General features: G+C 36.5%; 1 protein-coding gene across 2 annotated transcripts in view; it reads right to left on the reverse strand.

Annotated features, from left to right (window-relative positions):
• The window catches only part of LOC137347060 (granulocyte colony-stimulating factor receptor-like), a 568,030-nt gene that overhangs the window by 256,790 nt on the left and 288,245 nt on the right, over positions 1-22,995 (reverse strand). The gene's annotated exons all lie outside the window — the stretch shown is intronic.

Consider the following 22,995-nt stretch of genomic DNA (forward strand, 5'->3'; position numbering starts at 1 on the left):
GTCCATGGTATCTTGTTTATTTCAGATACACACATTCTGCCATGGTATCTTGTTTATTTCAGATCCACACATTCTGCCATGGTATCTTGTTTATTTCAGATCCACACATTCTGCCATGGTATCTTGTTTATTTCAGATCCACACATTCTGCCATGGTATCTTGTTTATTTCAGATCCACACATTCTGCCATGGTATCTTGTTTATTTCAGATCCACACATTCTGCCATGGTATTTGTTTATTTCAGATCCACACATTCTGCCATGGTATTTGTTTATTTCAGATCCACACATTCTGCCATGGTATTTGTTTATTTCAGATCCACACATTCTGCCATGATATCTTGTTTATTTCAGATAGACACATTCTGCCATGGTATTTGTTTATTTCAGATCCACACATTCTGCCATGATATCTTGTTTATTTCAGATCCACACATTCTGCCATGATATCTTGTTTATTTCAGATCCACGCATTCTGCCATGATATCTTGTTTATTTCAGATCCACACATTCTGCCATGGTATTTGTTTATTTCAGATCCACACATTCTGCCATGGTATTTGTTTATTTCAGATCCACACATTCTGCCATGGTATTTGTTTATTTCAGATCCACACATTCTGCCATGGTGTTTGTTTATTTCAGATCCACACATTCTGCCATGATATCTTGTTTATTTCAGATCCACAAATTCTGCCATGGTATTTGTTTATTCCAGATCCACACATTCTGCCATGATATCTTGTTTATTTCAGATCCACACATTCTGCCATGGTATTTGTTTATTTCAGATCCACACATTCTGCCATGATATCTTGTTTATTTCAGATCCACACATTCTGCCATGGTATCTTGTTTATTTCAGCTACACACATTCTGCCATGATATCTTGTTTATTTCAGATCCACACATTCTGCCATGGTATCTTGTTTATTTCAGATCCACACATTCTGCCATGGTATTTGTTTATTTCAGATCCACACATTCTGCCATGATATCTTGTTTATTTCAGATCCACACATTCTGCCATGGTATCTTGTTTATTTCAGCTACACACATTCTGCCATGATATCTTGTTTATTTCAGATCCACACATTCTGCCATGGTATCTTGTTTATTTCAGATCCACACATTCTGCCATGGTATTTGTTTATTTCAGATCCACACATTCTGCCATGATATCTTGTTTATTTCAGATCCACACATTCTGCCATGGTATTTGTTTATTTCAGATCCACACATTCTGCCATGGTATCTTGCTTATTTCAGCTACACACATTCTGCCATGATATCTTGTTTATTTCAGATCCACACATTCTGCCATGATATCTTGTTTAATTCAGATCCACACATTCTGCCATGGTATTTGTTTATTTCAGATCCACATATTCTGCCATGGTATTTGTTTATTTCAGATCCACACATTCTGCCCTGGTATCTTGTTTATTTCAGATCCACACATTCTGCCATGGTATCTTGTTTATTTCAGATCCACACATTCTGCCATGATATCTTGTTTATTTCAGATCCACACATTCTGCCATGGTATCTTGTTTATTTCAGATCCACACATTCTGCCATGGTATTTGTTTATTTCAGATCCACACATTCTGCCATGGTATCTTGTTTATTTCAGATCCACCCATTCTGCCATGGTATCTTGTTTATTTCAGATCCACACATTCTGCCATGATATCTTGTTTATTTCAGATCCACACATTCTGCCATGGTATTTGTTTATTTCAGATCCACCCATTCTGCCATGGTATCTTGTTTATTTCAGATCCACACATTCTGCCATGGTATTTGTTTATTTCAGATCCACACATTCTGCCATGGTATTTGTTTATTTCAGATCCACACATTCTGCCATGATATATTGTTTATTTCAGATCCACACATTCTGCCATGGTATTTGTTTATTTCAGATCCACACATTCTGCCATGATATCTTGTTTATTTCAGATCCACACATTCTGCCATGGTATTTGTTTATTTCAGATCCACACATTCTGCCATGGTATTAGTTTATTTCAGATCCACACATTCTGCCATGATATCTTGTTTATTTCAGATCCACACATTCTGCCATGATATCTTGTTTATTTCAGATCCACACATTCTGCCATGGTATCTTGTTTATTTCAGATCCACACATTCTGCCATGGTATTTGTTTATTTCAGATCCACACATTCTGCCATGATATCTTGTTTATTTCAGATCCACACATTCTGCCATGATATCTTGTTTATTTCAGATCCACACATTCTGCCATGGTATTTGTTTATTTCAGATCCACACATTCTGCCATGGTATCTTGCTTATTTCAGCTACACACATTCTGCCATGATATCTTGTTTATTTCAGATCCACACATTCTGCCATGATATCTTGTTTAATTCAGATCCACACATTCTGCCATGGTATTTGTTTATTTCAGATCCACATATTCTGCCATGGTATTTGTTTATTTCAGATCCACACATTCTGCCCTGGTATCTTGTTTATTTCAGATCCACACATTCTGCCATGGTATCTTGTTTATTTCAGATCCACACATTCTGCCATGATATCTTGTTTATTTCAGATCCACACATTCTGCCATGGTATCTTGTTTATTTCAGATCCACACATTCTGCCATGGTATTTGTTTATTTCAGATCCACACATTCTGCCATGGTATCTTGTTTATTTCAGATCCACCCATTCTGCCATGGTATCTTGTTTATTTCAGATCCACACATTCTGCCATGATATCTTGTTTATTTCAGATCCACACATTCTGCCATGGTATTTGTTTATTTCAGATCCACCCATTCTGCCATGGTATCTTGTTTATTTCAGATCCACACATTCTGCCATGGTATTTGTTTATTTCAGATCCACACATTCTGCCATGGTATTTGTTTATTTCAGATCCACACATTCTGCCATGATATATTGTTTATTTCAGATCCACACATTCTGCCATGGTATTTGTTTATTTCAGATCCACACATTCTGCCATGATATCTTGTTTATTTCAGATCCACACATTCTGCCATGGTATTTGTTTATTTCAGATCCACACATTCTGCCATGGTATTAGTTTATTTCAGATCCACACATTCTGCCATGATATCTTGTTTATTTCAGATCCACACATTCTGCCATGGTATTTGTTTATTTCAGATCCACACATTCTGCCATGATATCTTGTTTATTTCAGATCCACACATTCTGCCATGATATCTTGTTTATTTCAGATCCACACATTCTGCCATGGTATTTGTTTATTTCAGATCCACACATTCTGCCATGGTATCTTGTTTATTTCAGATCCACACATTCTGCTATGGTATCTTGTTTATTTCAGCTACACACATTCTGCCATGATATCTTGTTTATTTTAGATCCACACATTCTGCCATGGTATTTGTTTATTTCAGATCCACACATTCTGCCATGGTATTTGTTTATTTCAGATCCACACATTCTGCCATGGTATCTTGTTTATTTCAGATCCACACATTCTGCCATGGTATCTTGTTTATTTCAGATCCACACATTCTGCCATGATATCTTGTTTATTTCAGATCCACACATTCTGCCATGGTATCTTGTTTATTTCAGATCCACACATTCTGCCATGGTATTTGTTTATTTCAGATCCACACATTCTGCCATGGTATCTTGTTTATTTCAGATCCACCCATTCTGCCATGGTATCTTGTTTATTTCAGATCCACACATTCTGCCATGATATCTTGTTTATTTCAGATCCACACATTCTGCCATGGTATTTGTTTATTTCAGATCCACCCATTCTGCCATGGTATCTTGTTTATTTCAGATCCACACATTCTGCCATGGTATTTGTTTATTTCAGATCCACACATTCTGCCATGGTATTTGTTTATTTCAGATCCACACATTCTGCCATGATATCTTGTTTATTTCAGATCCACACATTCTGCCATGGTATTTGTTTATTTCAGATCCACACATTCTGCCATGATATCTTGTTTATTTCAGATCCACACATTCTGCCATGGTATTTGTTTATTTCAGATCCACACATTCTGCCATGATATCTTGTTTATTTCAGATCCACACATTCTGCCATGATATCTTGTTTATTTCAGATCCACACATTCTGCCATGGTATTTGTTTATTTCAGATCCACACATTCTGCCATGGTATCTTGTTTATTTCAGATCCACACATTCTGCCATGGTATCTTGTTTATTTCAGCTACACACATTCTGCCATGATATCTTGTTTATTTCAGATCCACACATTCTGCCATGGTATCTTGTTTATTTCAGATCCACACATTCTGCCATGGTATCTTGTTTATTTCAGCTACACACATTCTGCCATGATATCTTGTTTATTTCAGATCCACACATTCTGCCATGATATCTTGTTTATTTCAGATCCACACATTCTGCCATGGTATCTTGTTTATTTCAGCTACACACATTCTGCCATGATATCTTGTTTATTTCAGATCCACACATTCTGCCATGGTATTTGTTTATTTCAGATCCACACATTCTGCCATGGTATTTGTTTATTTCAGATCCACACATTCTGCCATGATATCTTGTTTATTTCAGATCCACACATTCTGCCATGATATCTTGTTTATTTCAGCTACACACATTCTGCCATGATATCTTGTTTATTTCAGCTACAAACATTCTGCCATGATATCTTGTTTATTTCAGATCCACACATTCTGCCATGATATCTTGTTTATTTCAGATCCACACATTCTGCCATGGAATCTTGTTTATTTCAGATCCACACATTCTGCCATGGTATCTTGTTTATTTCAGCTACACACATTCTGCCATGATATCTTGTTTATTTCAGATCCACACATTCTGCCATGATATCTTGTTTATTTCAGATCCACACATTCTGCCATGGTATCTTGTTTATTTCAGATCCACACATTCTGCCATGGTATCTTGTTTATTTCAGATCCACACATTCTGCCATGATATCTTGTTTATTTCAGATCCACACATTCTGCCATGGTATCTTGTTTATTTCAGATCCACACATTCTGCCATGGTATCTTGTTTATTTCAGATCCACACATTCTGCCATGGTATCTTGTTTATTTCAGATCCACCCATTCTGCCATGGTATCTTGTTTATTTCAGATACACACATTCTGCCATGGTATCTTGTTTATTTCACATCCACACATTCTGCCATGGTATCTTGTTTATTTCAGATCCACACATTCTGCCATGGTATCTTGTTTATTTCAGATCCACACATTCTGCCATGGTATCTTGTTTATTTCAGATCCACACATTCTGCCATGATATCTTGTTTATTTCAGATCCACACATTCTGCCATGGTATTTGTTTATTTCAGATCCACACATTCTGCCATGGTATTTGTTTATTTCAGATCCACACATTCTGCCATGATATCTTGTTTATTTCAGATCCACACATTCTGCCATGGTATTTGTTTATTTCAGATCCACACATTCTGCCATGATATCTTGTTTATTTCAGATCCACACATTCTGCCATGATATCTTGTTTATTTCAGATCCACACATTCTGCCATGGTATTTGTTTATTTCAGATCCACACATTCTGCCATGGTATCTTGTTTATTTCAGATCCACACATTCTGCCATGGTATCTTGTTTATTTCAGCTACACACATTCTGCCATGATATCTTGTTTATTTCAGATCCACACATTCTGCCATGGTATCTTGTTTATTTCAGATCCACACATTCTGCCATGGTATCTTGTTTATTTCAGCTACACACATTCTGCCATGATATCTTGTTTATTTCAGATCCACACATTCTGCCATGATATCTTGTTTATTTCAGATCCACACATTCTGCCATGGTATCTTGTTTATTTCAGCTACACACATTCTGCCATGATATCTTGTTTATTTCAGATCCACACATTCTGCCATGGTATTTGTTTATTTCAGATCCACACATTCTGCCATGGTATTTGTTTATTTCAGATCCACACATTCTGCCATGATATCTTGTTTATTTCAGATCCACACATTCTGCCATGATATCTTGTTTATTTCAGCTACACACATTCTGCCATGATATCTTGTTTATTTCAGCTACACACATTCTGCCATGATATCTTGTTTATTTCAGATCCACACATTCTGCCATGATATCTTGTTTATTTCAGATCCACACATTCTGCCATGGAATCTTGTTTATTTCAGATCCACACATTCTGCCATGGTATCTTGTTTATTTCAGCTACACACATTCTGCCATGATATCTTGTTTATTTCAGATCCACACATTCTGCCATGATATCTTGTTTATTTCAGATCCACACATTCTGCCATGGTATCTTGTTTATTTCAGATCCACACATTCTGCCATGGTATCTTGTTTATTTCAGATCCACACATTCTGCCATGATATCTTGTTTATTTCAGATCCACACATTCTGCCATGGTATCTTGTTTATTTCAGATCCACACATTCTGCCATGGTATCTTGTTTATTTCAGATCCACACATTCTGCCATGGTATCTTGTTTATTTCAGATCCACCCATTCTGCCATGGTATCTTGTTTATTTCAGATACACACATTCTGCCATGGTATCTTGTTTATTTCAGATCCACACATTCTGCCATGGTATCTTGTTTATTTCAGATCCACACATTCTGCCATGATATCTTGTTTATTTCAGATCCACACATTCTGCCATGGTATCTTGTTTATTTCAGATCCACACATTCTGCCATGGTATCTTGTTTATTTCAGATCCACACATTCTGCCATGGTATCTTGTTTATTTCAGATCCACACATTCTGCCATGGTATCTTGTTTATTTCAGATCCACACATTCTGCCATGGTATCTTGTTTATTTCAGATCCACACATTCTGCCTTGGTATCTTGTTTATTTCAGATCCACCCATTCTGCCATGGTATCTTGTTTATTTCAGATACACACATTCTGCCATGGTATCTTGTTTATTTCACATCCACACATTCTGCCATGGTATCTTGTTTATTTCAGATCCACACATTCTGCCATGGTATCTTGTTTATTTCAGATCCACACATTCTGCCATGGTATCTTGTTTATTTCAGATCCACACATTCTGCCATGATATCTTGTTTATTTCAGATCCACACATTCTGCCATGGTATTTGTTTATTTCAGATCCACACATTCTGCCATGGTATTTGTTTATTTCAGATCCACACATTCTGCCATGATATCTTGTTTATTTCAGATCCACACATTCTGCCATGGTATTTGTTTATTTCAGATCCACACATTCTGCCATGATATCTTGTTTATTTCAGATCCACACATTCTGCCATGATATCTTGTTTATTTCAGATCCACACATTCTGCCATGGTATTTGTTTATTTCAGATCCACACATTCTGCCATGGTATCTTGTTTATTTCACATCCACACATTCTGCCATGGTATCTTGTTTATTTCAGCTACACACATTCTGCCATGATATCTTGTTTATTTCAGATCCACACATTCTGCCATGGTATCTTGTTTATTTCAGATCCACACATTCTGCCATGGTATCTTGTTTATTTCAGCTACACACATTCTGCCATGATATCTTGTTTATTTCAGATCCACACATTCTGCCATGATATCTTGTTTATTTCAGATCCACACATTCTGCCATGGTATCTTGTTTATTTCAGCTACACACATTCTGCCATGATATCTTGTTTATTTCAGATCCACACATTCTGCCATGGTATTTGTTTATTTCAGATCCACACATTCTGCCATGGTATTTGTTTATTTCAGATCCACACATTCTGCCATGATATCTTGTTTATTTCAGATCCACACATTCTGCCATGATATCTTGTTTATTTCAGCTACACACATTCTGCCATGATATCTTGTTTATTTCAGCTACACACATTCTGCCATGATATCTTGTTTATTTCAGATCCACACATTCTGCCATGATATCTTGTTTATTTCAGATCCACACATTCTGCCATGGAATCTTGTTTATTTCAGATCCACACATTCTGCCATGGTATCTTGTTTATTTCAGCTACACACATTCTGCCATGATATCTTGTTTATTTCAGATCCACACATTCTGCCATGATATCTTGTTTATTTCAGATCCACACATTCTGCCATGGTATCTTGTTTATTTCAGATCCACACATTCTGCCATGGTATCTTGTTTATTTCAGATCCACACATTCTGCCATGATATCTTGTTTATTTCAGATCCACACATTCTGCCATGGTATCTTGTTTATTTCAGATCCACACATTCTGCCATGGTATCTTGTTTATTTCAGATCCACACATTCTGCCATGGTATCTTGTTTATTTCAGATCCACCCATTCTGCCATGGTATCTTGTTTATTTCAGATACACACATTCTGCCATGGTATCTTGTTTATTTCACATCCACACATTCTGCCATGGTATCTTGTTTATTTCAGATCCACACATTCTGCCATGGTATCTTGTTTATTTCAGATCCACACATTCTGCCATGGTATCTTGTTTATTTCAGATCTACACATTCTGCCATGGTATTTGTTTATTTCAGATCCACACATTCTGCCATGGTATTTGTTTATTTTAGATCCACACATTCTGCCATGGTATTTGTTTATTTCAGATCCACACATTCTGCCATGATATCTTGTTTATTTCAGATCCACACATTCTGCCATGATATCTTGTTTATTTCAGATCCACACATTCTGCCATGGTATTTGTTTATTTCAGATCCACACATTCTGCCATGGTATTTGTTTATTTCAGATCCACACATTCTGCCATGGTATTTGTTTATTTCAGATCCACACATTCTGCCATGGTATTTGTTTATTTCAGATCCACACATTCTGCCATGATATCTTGTTTATTTCAGATCCACACATTCTGCCATGGTATTTGTTTATTTCAGATCCACACATTCTGCCATGATATCTTGTTTATTTCAGATCCACACATTCTGCCATGGTATTTGTTGATTTCAGATCCACACATTCTGCCATGGTATTTGTTTATTTCAGATCCACACATTCTGCCATGGTATTTGTTTATTTCAGATCCACACATTCTGCCATGATATCTTGTTTATTTCAGATCCACACATTCTGCCATGGTATCTTGTTTATTTCAGATCCACACATTCTGCCATGGTATCTTGTTTATTTCAGCGACATACATTCTGCTATGATATCTTGTTTATTTCAGATCCACACATTCTGCCATGGTATCTTGTTTATTTCAGCGACACACATTCTGCCATGATATCTTGTTTATTTCAGATCCACACATTCTGCCATGGTATCTTGTTTATTTCAGATCCACACATTCTGCCATGGTATCTTGTTTATTTCAGATCCACACATTCTGCCATGGTATCTTGTTTATTTCAGCTACACACATTCTGCCATGATATCTTGTTTATTTCAGATCCACACATTCTGCCATGATATCTTGTTTATTTCAGATCCACACATTCTGCCATGGTATCTTGTTTATTTCAGATCCACACATTCTGCCATGGTATCTTGTTTATTTCAGATACACACATTCTGCCATGGTATCTTGTTTCTTTCAGCTACACACATTCTGCCATGATATCTTGCTTATTTCAGATCCACACATTCTGCCATGGTATTTGTTTATTTCAGATCCACACATTCTGCCATGATATCTTGTTTATTTCAGATCCACACATTCTGCCATGATATCTTGTTTATTTCAGCTACACACATTCTGCCATGATATCTTGTTTATTTCAGATCCACACATTCTGCCATGGTATCTTGTTTATTTCAGATCCACACATTCTGCCATGATATCTTGTTTATTTCAGCTACACACATTCTGCCATGGTATCTTGTTTATTTCAGATCCACACATTCTCCCATGGTATCTTGTTTATTTCAGCTACACACATTCTGCCATGATATCTTGTTTATTTCAGCTACACACATTCTGCCATGATATCTTGTTTATTTCAGATCCACACATTCTGCCATGGTATCTTGTTTATTTCAGATCCACACATTCTGCCATGATATCTTGTTTATTTCAGCTACACACATTCTGCCATGGTATCTTGTTTATTTCAGATCCACACATTCTGCCATGGTATCTTGTTTATTTCAGCTACACACATTCTGCCATGATATCTTGTTTATTTCAGATCCACACATTCTGCCATGATATCTTGTTTATTTCAGCTACACACATTCTGCCATGGTATCTTGTTTATTTCAGATCCACACATTCTGCCATGGTATCTTGTTTATTTCAGATCCACACATTCTGCCATGGTATCTTGTTTATTTCAGCTACACACATTCTGCCATGATATCTTGTTTATTTCAGATCCACACATTCTGCCATGGTATCTTGTTTATTTCAGATCCACACATTCTGCCATGGTATCTTGTTTATTTCAGCTACACACATTCTGCCATGATATCTTGTTTATTTCAGATCCACACATTCTGCCATGATATCTTGTTTATTTCAGATCCACACATTCTGCCATGGCATCTTGTTTATTTCAGATCCACACATTCTGCCATGGTATCTTGTTTATTTCAGATCCACACATTCTGCCATGGTATCTTGTTTATTTCAGCTACACACATTCTGCCATGATATCTTGTTTATTTCAGATCCACACATTCTGCCATGGTATTTGTTTATTACAGATCCACACATTCTGCCATGATATCTTGTTTATTTCAGATCCACACATTCTGCCATGATATCTTGTTTATTTCAGCTACACACATTCTGCCATGATATCTTGTTTATTTCAGATCCACACATTCTGCCATGGTATCTTGTTTATTTCAGATCCACACATTCTGCCATGGTATCTTGTTTATTTCAGCTACACACATTCTGCCATGATATCTTGTTTATTTCAGATCCACACATTCTGCCATGGTATCTTGTTTATTTCAGATCCACACATTCTGCCATGGTATCTTGTTTATTTCAGCTACACACATTCTGCCATGATATCTTGTTTATTTCAGATCCACACATTCTGCCATGGTATTTGTTTATTTCAGATCCACACATTCTGCCATGGTATTTGTTTATTTCAGATCCACACATTCTGCCATGATATCTTGTTTATTTCAGATCCACACATTCTGCCATGATATCTTGTTTATTTCAGCTACACACATTCTGCCATGATATCTTGTTTATTTCAGCTACACACATTCTGCCATGATATCTTGTTTATTTCAGATCCACACATTCTGCCATGATATCTTGTTTATTTCAGATCCACACATTCTGCCATGATATCTTGTTTATTTCAGATCCACACATTCTGCCATGATATCTTGTTTATTTCAGATCCACACATTCTGCCATGGAATCTTGTTTATTTCAGATCCACACATTCTGCCATGGTATCTTGTTTATTTCAGCTACACACATTCTGCCATGATATCCTGTTTATTAAATATCCACACATTCTGCCATGATATCTTGTTTATTTCAGATCCACACATTCTGCCATGGTATCTTGTTTATTTCAGATCCACACATTCTGCCATGGTATCTTGTTTATTTCAGATCCACACATTCTGCCATGATATCTTGTTTATTTCAGATCCACACATTCTGCCATGGTATCTTGTTTATTTCAGATCCACACATTCTGCCATGGTATCTTGTTTATTTCAGACCCACACATTCTGCCATGGTATCTTGTTTCTTTCAGATCCACCCATTCTGCCATGATATTTGTTTATTTCAGATCCACACATTCTGCCATGGTATTTGTTTATTTCAGATCCACACATTCTGCCATGGTATCTTGTTTATTTCAGATCCACACATTCTGCCATGGTATCTTGTTTATTTCAGATCCACACATTCTGCCATGGTATTTGTTTATTTCAGATCCACACATTCTGCCATGGTATTTGTTTATTTCAGATCCACACATTCTGCCATGGTATCTTGTTTATTTCAGATCCACACATTCTGCCATGGTATCTTGTTTATTTCAGCTACACACATTCTGCCATGATATCTTGTTTATTTCAGATCCACACATTCTGCCATGATATCTTGTTTATTTCAGATCCACACATTCTGCCATGGTATCTTGTTTATTTCAGATCCACACATTCTGCCATGGTATCTTGTTTATTTCAGATCCACACATTCTGCCATGGTATCTTGTTTATTTCAGCTACACACATTCTGCCATGATATCTTGTTTATTTCAGATCCACACATTCTGCCATGGTATTTGTTTATTTCAGATCCACACATTCTGCCATGATATCTTGTTTATTTCAGATCCACACATTCTGCCATGATATCTTGTTTATTTCAGCTACACACATTCTGCCATGATATCTTGTTTATTTCAGATCCACACATTCTGCCATGGTATCTTGTTTATTTCAGATCCACACATTCTGCCATGGTATCTTGTTTATTTCAGCTACACACATTCTGCCATGATATCTTGTTTATTTCAGATCCACACATTCTGCCATGGTATCTATTTATTTCAGATCCACACATTCTGCCATGGTATCTTGTTTATTTCAGCTACACACATTCTGCCATGATATCTTGTTTATTTCAGATCCTCACATTCTTCCATGGTATTTGTTTATTTCAGATCCACACATTCTGCCATGGTATTTGTTTATTTCAGATCCACACATTCTGCCATGATATCTTGTTTATTTCAGATCCACACATTCTGCCATGATATCTTGTTTATTTCAGCTACACACATTCTGCCATGATATCTTGTTTATTTCAGATCCACACATTCTGCCATGGTATCTTGTTTATTTCAGATCCACACATTCTGCCATGGTATCTTGTTTATTTCAGCTACACACATTCTGCCATGATATCTTGTTTATTTCAGATCCACACATTCTGCCATGGTATTTGTTTATTTCAGATCCACACATTCTGCCATGGTATTTGTTTATTTCAGATCCACACATTCTGCCATGATATCTTGTTTATTTCAGATCCACACATTCTGCCATGATATCTTGTTTATTTCAGCTACACACATTCTGCCATGATATCTTGTTTATTTCAGCTACACACATTCTGCCATGATATCTTGTTTATTTCAGATCCACACATTCTGCCATGATATCTTGTTTATTTCAGATCCACACATTCTGCCATGACATCTTGTTTATTTCAGATCCACACATTCTGCCATGATATCTTGTTTATTTCAGATCCACACATTCTGCCATGGAATCTTGTTTATTTCAGATCCACACATTCTGCCATGGTATCTTGTTTATTTCAGCTACACACATTCTGCCATGATATCCTGTTTATTAAATATCCACACATTCTGCCATGATATCTTGTTTATTTCAGATCCACACATTCTGCCATGGTATCTTGTTTATTTCAGATCCACACATTCTGCCATGGTATCTTGTTTATTTCAGATCCACACATTCTGCCATGATATCTTGTTTATTTCAGATCCACACATTCTGCCATGGTATCTTGTTTCTTTCAGATCCACACATTCTGCCATGGTATCTTGTTTATTTCAGATCCACACATTCTGCCATGGTATCTTGTTTCTTTCAGATCCACCCATTCTGCCATGATATTTGTTTATTTCAGATCCACACATTCTGCCATGGTATTTGTTTATTTCAGATCCACACATTCTGCCATGGTATCTTGTTTATTTCAGATCCACACATTCTGCCATGGTATCTTGTTTATTTCAGATCCACACATTCTGCCATGGTATTTGTTTATTTCAGATCCACACATTCTGCCATGGTATTTGTTTATTTCAGATCCACACATTCTGCCATGGTATCTTGTTTATTTCAGATCCACACATTCTGCCATGGTATCTTGTTTATTTCAGCTACACACATTCTGCCATGATATCTTGTTTATTTCAGATCCACACATTCTGCCATGATATCTTGTTTATTTCAGATCCACACATTCTGCCATGGTATCTTGTTTATTTCAGATCCACACATTCTGCCATGGTATCTTGTTTATTTCAGATCCACACATTCTGCCATGGTATCTTGTTTATTTCAGCTACACACATTCTGCCATGATATCTTGTTTATTTCAGATCCACACATTCTGCCATGGTATTTGTTTATTTCAGATCCACACATTCTGCCATGATATCTTGTTTATTTCAGATCCACACATTCTGCCATGATATCTTGTTTATTTCAGCTACACACATTCTGCCATGATATCTTGTTTATTTCAGATCCACACATTCTGCCATGGTATCTTGTTTATTTCAGATCCACACATTCTGCCATGGTATCTTGTTTATTTCAGCTACACACATTCTGCCATGATATCTTGTTTATTTCAGATCCACACATTCTGCCATGGTATCTTGTTTATTTCAGATCCACACATTCTGCCATGGTATCTTGTTTATTTCAGCTACACACATTCTGCCATGATATCTTGTTTATTTCAGATCCTCACATTCTTCCATGGTATTTGTTTATTTCAGATCCACACATTCTGCCATGGTATTTGTTTATTTCAGATCCACACATTCTGCCATGATATCTTGTTTATTTCAGATCCACACATTCTGCCATGATATCTTGTTTATTTCAGCTACACACATTCTGCCATGATATCTTGTTTATTTCAGCTACACACATTCTGCCATGATATCTTGTTTATTTCAGATCCACACATTCTGCCATGATATCTTGTTTATTTCAGATCCACACATTCTGCCATGATATCTTGTTTATTTCAGATCCACACATTCTGCCATGATATCTTGTTTATTTCAGATCCACACATTCTGCCATGGAATCTTGTTTATTTCAGAGCCACACATTCTGCCATGGTATCTTGTTTATTTCAGCTACACACATTCTGCCATGATATCTTGTTTATTTCAGATCCACACATTCTGCCATGATATCTTGTTTATTTCAGATCCACACATTCTGCCATGGTATCTTGTTTATTTCAGATCCACACATTCTGCCATGGTATCGTGTTTATTTCAGATCCACACATTCTGCCATGATATCTTGTTTATTTCAGATCCACACATTCTGCCATGGTATCTTGTTTATTTCAGATCCACACATTCTGCCATGGTATCTTGTTTATTTCAGATCCACACATTCTGCCATGGTATCTTGTTTATTTCAGATCCACCCATTCTGCCATGATATTTGTTTATTTCAGATCCACACATTCTGCCATGGTATTTGTTTATTTCAGATCCACACATTCTGCCATGGTATCTTGTTTATTTCAGATCCACACATTCTGCCATGGTATCTTGTTTATTTCAGATCCACACATTCTGCCACGGTATTTGTTTATTTCAGATCCACACATTCTGCCATGGTATTTGTTTATTTCAGATCCACACATTCTGCCATGGTATCTTGTTTATTTCAGATCCACACATTCTGCCATGGTATTTGTTTATTTCAGATCCACACATTCTGCCATGATATCTTGTTTATTTCAGATCCACACATTCTGCCATGGTATCTTGTTTATTTCAGATCCACACATTCTGCCATGGTATCTTGTTTATTTCAGATCCACACATTCTGCCATGGTATTTGTTTATTTCAGATCCACACATTCTGCCATGGTATCTTGTTTATTTCAGATCCACACATTCTGCCATGGTATCTTGTTTATTTCAGATCCACACATTCTGCCATGATATCTTGTTTATTTCAGATCCACACATTCTGCCATGGTATCTTGTTTATTTCAGATCCACACATTCTGCCATGGTATTTGTTTATTTCAGATCCACACATTCTGCCATGGTATCTTGTTTATTTCAGATCCACACATTCTGTCATGGTATTTGTTTATTTCAGATCCACACATTCTGCCATGATATCTTGTTTATTTCAGATCCACACATTCTGCCATGGTATCTTGTTTATTTCAGATCCACACATTCTGCCATGGTATTTGTTTATTTCAGATCCACACATTCTGCCATGGTATTTGTTTATTTCAGATCCACACATTCTGCCATGGTATCTTGTTTATTTCAGATCCACACATTCTGCCATGGTATTTGTTTATTTCAGATCCACACATTCTGCCATGATATCTTGTTTATTTCAGATCCACACATTCTGCCATGGTATCTTGTTTATTTCAGATCCACACATTCTGCCATGGTATTTGTTTATTTCAAATCCACACATTCTGCCATGGTATCTTGTTTATTTCAGATCCACACATTCTGCCATGGTATTTGTTTATTTCAGATCCACACATTCTGCCATGATATCTTGTTTATTTCAGATCCACACATTCTGCCATGGTATTTGTTTATTTCAGATCCACACATTCTGCCATGGTATTTGTTTATTTCAGATCCACACATTCTGCCATGGTATCTTGTTTATTTCAGATCCACACATTCTGCCATGGTATTTGTGTATTTCAGATCCACACATTCTGCCATGATATCTTGTTTATTTCAGATCCACACATTCTGCCATGATATCTTGTTTATTTCAGATCCACACATTCTGCCATGGTATTTGTTTATTTCAGATCCACACATTCTGCCATGATATCTTGTTTATTTCAGATCCACACATTCTGGCATGGTATTTGTTTATTTCAGATCCACACATTCTGCCATGGTATTTGTTTATTTCAGATCCACACATTCTGCCATGATATCTTGTTTATTTCAGATCCACACATTCTGCCATGGTATTTGTTGATTTCAGATCCACACATTCTGCCATGGTATTTGTTTATTTCAGATCCACACATTCTGCCATGATATCTTGTTTATTTCAGATCCACACATTCTGCCATGATATCTTGTTTATTTCAGATCCACACATTCAGCCATGGTATTTGTTTATTTCAGATCCACACATTCTGCCATGATATCTTGTTTATTTCAGATCCACACATTCTGCCATGATATCTTGTTTATTTCAGATCCACACATTCTGCCATGGTATTTGTTTATTTCAGATCCACACATTCTGCCATGGTATTTGTTTATTTCAGATCCACACATTCTGCCATGATATCTTGTTTATTTCAGATCCACACATTCTGCCATGATATCTTGTTTATTTCAGATCCACACATTCTGCCATGGTATTTGTTTATTTCAGATCCACACATTCTGCCATGATATCTTGTTTATTTCAGATCCACACATTCTGCCATGGTATTTGTTTATTTCAGATCCACACATTCTGCCATGTTATTTGTTTATTTCAGATCCACACATTCTGCCATGATATCTTGTTTATTTCAGATCCACACATTCTGCCATGGTATTTGTTGATTTCAGATCCACACATTCTGCCATGGTATTTGTTTATTTCAGATCCACACATTCTGCCATGATATCTTGTTTATTTCAGATCCACACATTCTGCCATGGTATTTGTTTATTTCAGATCCACACATTCTGCCATGGTATTTGTTTATTTCAGATCCACACATTCTGCCATGATATCTTGTTTATTTCAGATCCACACATTCTGCCATGGTATTTGTTTATTTCAGATCCACACATTCTGCCATGATATCTTGTTTATTTCAGATCCACACATTCTGCCATGGTATTTGTTGATTTCAGATCCACACATTCTGCCATGGTATTTGTTTATTTCAGATCCACACATTCTGCCATGGTATTTGTTTATTTCAGATTCACACATTCTGCCATGATATCTTGTTTATTTCAGATCCACACATTCTGCCATGGTATCTTGTTTATTTCAGATCCACACATTCTGCCATGGTATCTTGTTTATTTCAGCGACACACATTCTGCCATGGTATCTTGTTTATTTCAGCGACACACATTCTGCCATCATATCTTGTTTATTTCAGATCCACACATTCTGCCATGGTATCTTGTTTATTTCAGATCCACACATTCTGCCATGGTATCTTGTTTATTTCAGCTACACACATTCTGCCATGATATCTTGTTTATTTCAGATCCACACATTCTGCCATGGTATCTTGTTTATTTCAGATCCACACATTCTGCCATGGTATCTTGTTTCTTTCAGCTACACACATTCTGCCATGATATCTTGTTTATTTCAGATCCACACATTCTGCCATGATATCTTGTTTATTTCAGATCCACACATTCTGCCATGGTATCTTGTTTATTTCAGATCCACACATTCTGCCATGGTATCTTGTTTATTTCAGCTACACACATTCTGCCATGATATCTTGTTTATTTCAGATCCACACATACTGCCATGGTATTTGTTTATTTCAGATCCACACATTCTGCCATGGTATTTGTTTATTTCAGATCCACACATTCTGCCATGATATCTTGTTTATTTCAGATCCACACATTCTGCCATGATATCTTGTTTATTTCAGCTACACACATTATGCCATGATATCTTGTTTATTTCAGATCCACACATTCTGCCATGGTATCTTGTTTATTTCAGATCCACACATTCTGCCATGGTATCTTGTTTATTTCAGCTACACACATTCTGCCATGATATCTTGTTTATTTCAGATCCACACATTCTGCCATGGTATCTTGTTTATTTCAGATCCACACATTCTGCCATGATATCTTGTTTATTTCAGATCCACACATTCTGCCATGGTATCTTGTTTATTTCAGATCCACACATTCTGCCATGGTATCTTGTTTATTTCAGCTACACACATTCTGCCATGATATCTTGTTTATTTCAGATCCACACATTCTGCCATGGTATTTGTTTATTTCAGATCCACACATTCTGCCATGGTATTTGTTTATTTCAGATCCACACATTCTGCCATGATATCTTGTTTATTTCAGATCCACACATTCTGCCATGGTATCTTGTTTATTTCAGATCCACACATTCTGCCATGGTATCTTGTTTATTTCAGCTACACACATTCTGCCATGGTATTTGTTTATTTCAGATCCACACATTCTGCCATGATATCTTGTTTATTTCAGATCCACACATTCTGCCATGGTATTTGTTTATTTCAGATCCACACATTCTGCCATGGTAATTGTTTATTTCAGATCCACACATTCTGCCATGGTATTTGTTTATTTCAGATCCACACATTCTGCCATGGTATTTGTTTATTTCAGATCCACACATTCTGCCATGGTATTTGTTTATTTCAGCTACACACATTCTGCCATGATATCTTGTTTATTTCAGATCCACACATTCTGCCATGGTATCTTGTTTATTTCAGATCCACACATTCTGCCATGATATCTTGTTTATTTCAGATCCACACATTCTGCCATGGTATCTTGTTTATTTCAGATCCACACATTCTGCCATGGTATCTTGTTTATTTCAGCTACACACATTCTGCCATGGTATTTGTTTATTTCAGATCCACACATTCTGCCATGATATCTTGTTTATTTCAGATCCACACATTCTGCCATGGTATTTGTTTATTTCAGATCCACACATTCTGCCATGGTATTTGTTTATTTCAGATCCACACATTCTGCCATGGTATTTGTTTATTTCAGATCCACACATTCTGCCATGGTATTTGTTTATTTCAGATCCACACATTCTGCCATGGTATTTGTTTATTTCAGCTACACACATTCTGCCATGATATCTTGTTTATTTCAGATCCACACATTCTGCCATGGTATCTTGTTTATTTCAGATCCACACATTCTGCCATGATATCTTGTTTATTTCAGATCCACACATTCTGCCATGGTATTTGTTTATTTCAGATCCACACATTCTGCCATGATATCTTGTTTATTTCAGATCCACACATTCTGCCATGGTATCTTGTTTATTTCAGATCCACACATTCTGCCATGGTATCTTGTTTATTTCAGATCCACCCATTCTGCCATGGTATCTTGTTTATTTCAGATCCACACATTCTGCCATGGTATCTTGTTTATTTCAGATCCACACATTCTGCCATGGTATCTTGTTTATTTCAGATCCACACATTCTGCCATGGTATCTTGTTTATTTCAGATCCACACATTCTGCCATGATATCTTGCTTATTTCAGATCCACACATTCTGCCATGATATCTTGTTTATTTCAGATCCACACATTCTGCCATGATATCTTGTTTATTTCAGATCCACACATTCTGCCATGGTATCTTGTTTATTTCAGATCCACACATTCTGCCATGGTATCTTGTTTATTTCAGATCCACACATTCTGCCATGGTATCTTGTTTATTTCAGATCCACACATTCTGCCATGGTATCTTGTTTATTTCAGATCCACACATTCTGCCATGGTATCTTGTTTATTTCAGATCCACACATTCTGCCATGGTATCTTGTTTATTTCAGATCCACGCATTCTGCCATGGTATCTTGTTTATTTCAGATCCACACATTCTGCCATGGTATCTTGTTTATTTCAGATCCACACATTCTGCCATGGTATTTGTTTATTTCAGATCCACACATTCTGCCATGATATCTTGTTTATTTCAGATCCACACATTCTGCCATGGTATCTTGTTTATTTCAGATCCACACATTCTGCCATGGTATCATGTTTATTTCAGATCCACACATTCTGCCATGGTATTTGTTTATTTCAGATCCACACATGATGCCATGGTATTTGTTTATTTCAGATCCACACATTCTGCCACGGTATTTGTTTATTTCAGATCCACACATTCTGCCATGATATCTTGTTTATTTCAGATCCACACATTCTGCCATGGTATTTGTTTATTTCAGATCCACACATTCTGCCATGGTATTTGTTTATTTCAGATCCACACATTCTGCCATGGTATCTTGTTTATTTCAGATCCACACATTTTGCCATGGTATCTTGTTTATTTCAGCTACACACATTCTGCCATGATATCTTGTTTATTTCAGATCCACACATTCTGCCATGGTATTTGTTTATTTCAGATCCACACATTCTGCCATGGTATTTGTTTATTTCAGATCCACACATTCTGCCATGATATCTTGTTTATTTCAGATCCACACATTCTGCCATGATATCTTGTGTATTTCAGCTACACTCATTCTGCCATGATATCTTGTTTATTTCAGATCCACACATTCTGCCATGATATCTTGTTTATTTCAGATCCACACATTCTGCCATGGTATTTGTTTATTTCAGATCCACACATTCTGCCATGGTATTTGTTTATTTCAGATCCACACATTCTGCCATGATATCTTGTTTATTTCAGATCCACACATTCTGCCATGATATCTTGTTTATTTCAGATCCACACATTCTGCCATGATATCTTGTTTATTTCAGATCCACACATTCTGCCATGATATCTTGTTTATTTCAGATCCACACATTCTGCCATGATATCTTGTTTATTTCAGATCCACACATTCTGCCATGATATCTTGTTTATTTCTGATCCACACATTCTGTCATGATATCTTGTTTATTTCAGATCCACACATTCTGCCATGGTATTTGTTTATTTCAGATCCACACATTCTGCCATGATATCTTGTTTATTTCAGATCCACACATTCTGCCATGGTATCTTGTTTATTTCAGATCCACACATTCTGCCATGGTATCTTGTTTATTTCAGCTACACACATTCTGCCATGGTATTTGTTTATTTCAGATCCACACATTCTGCCATGATATCTTGTTTATTTCAGATCCACACATTCTGCCATGGTATTTGTTTATTTCAGATCCACACATTCTGCCATGGTATTTGTTTATTTCAGATCCACACATTCTGCCATGGTATTTGTTTATTTCAGATCCACACATTCTGCCATGGTATTTGTTTATTTCAGATCCACACATTCTGCCATGGTATTTGTTTATTTCAGATCCACACATTCTGCCATGGTATTTGTTTATTTCAGATCCACACATTCTGCCATGGTATTTGTTTATTTCAGCTACACACATTCTGCCATGATATCTTGTTTATTTCAGATCCACACATTCTGCCATGGTATCTTGTTTATTTCAGATCCACACATTCTGCCATGATATCTTGTTTATTTCAGATCCACACATTCTGCCATGGTATTTGTTTATTTCAGATCCACACATTCTGCCATGATATCTTGTTTATTTCAGATCCACACATTCTGCCATGGTATCTTGTTTATTTCAGATCCACACATTCTGCCATGGTATCTTGTTTATTTCAGATCCACCCATTCTGCCATGGTATCTTGTTTATTTCAGATCCACACATTCTGCCATGGTATCTTGTTTATTTCAGATCCACACATTCTGCCATGGTATCTTGTTTATTTCAGATCCACACATTCTGCCATGGTATCTTGTTTATTTCAGATCCACACATTCTGCCATGATATCTTGCTTATTTCAGATCCACACATTCTGCCATGATATCTTGTTTATTTCAGATCCACACATTCTGCCATGGTATCTTGTTTATTTCAGATCCACACATTCTGCCATGGTATCTTGTTTATTTCAGATCCACACATTCTGCCATGGTATCTTGTTTATTTCAGATCCACCCATTCTGCCATGGTATCTTGTTTATTTCAGATCCACACATTCTGCCATGGTATCTTGTTTATTTCAGATCCACACATTCTGGCATGGTATCTTGTTTATTTCAGATCCACACATTCTGCCATGGTATCTTGTTTATTTCAGATCCACACATTCTGCCATGGTATCTTGTTTATTTCAGATCCACGCATTCTGCCATGGTATCTTGTTTATTTCAGATCCACACATTCTGCCATGGTATTTGGTTATTTCAGATCCACACATTCTGCCATGGTATTTGTTTATTTCAGATCCACACATTCTGCCATGATATCTTGTTTATTTCAGATCCACACATTCTGCCATGGTATCTTGTTTATTTCAGATCCACACATTCTGCCATGGTATTTGTTTATTTCAGATCCACACATGATGCCATGGTATTTGTTTATTTCAGATCCACACATT

Source organism: Heterodontus francisci, chromosome 31 (genome assembly GCF_036365525.1).
Source record: "Heterodontus francisci isolate sHetFra1 chromosome 31, sHetFra1.hap1, whole genome shotgun sequence".
NCBI classification, from domain to species: Eukaryota; Metazoa; Chordata; class Chondrichthyes; order Heterodontiformes; family Heterodontidae; genus Heterodontus; species Heterodontus francisci.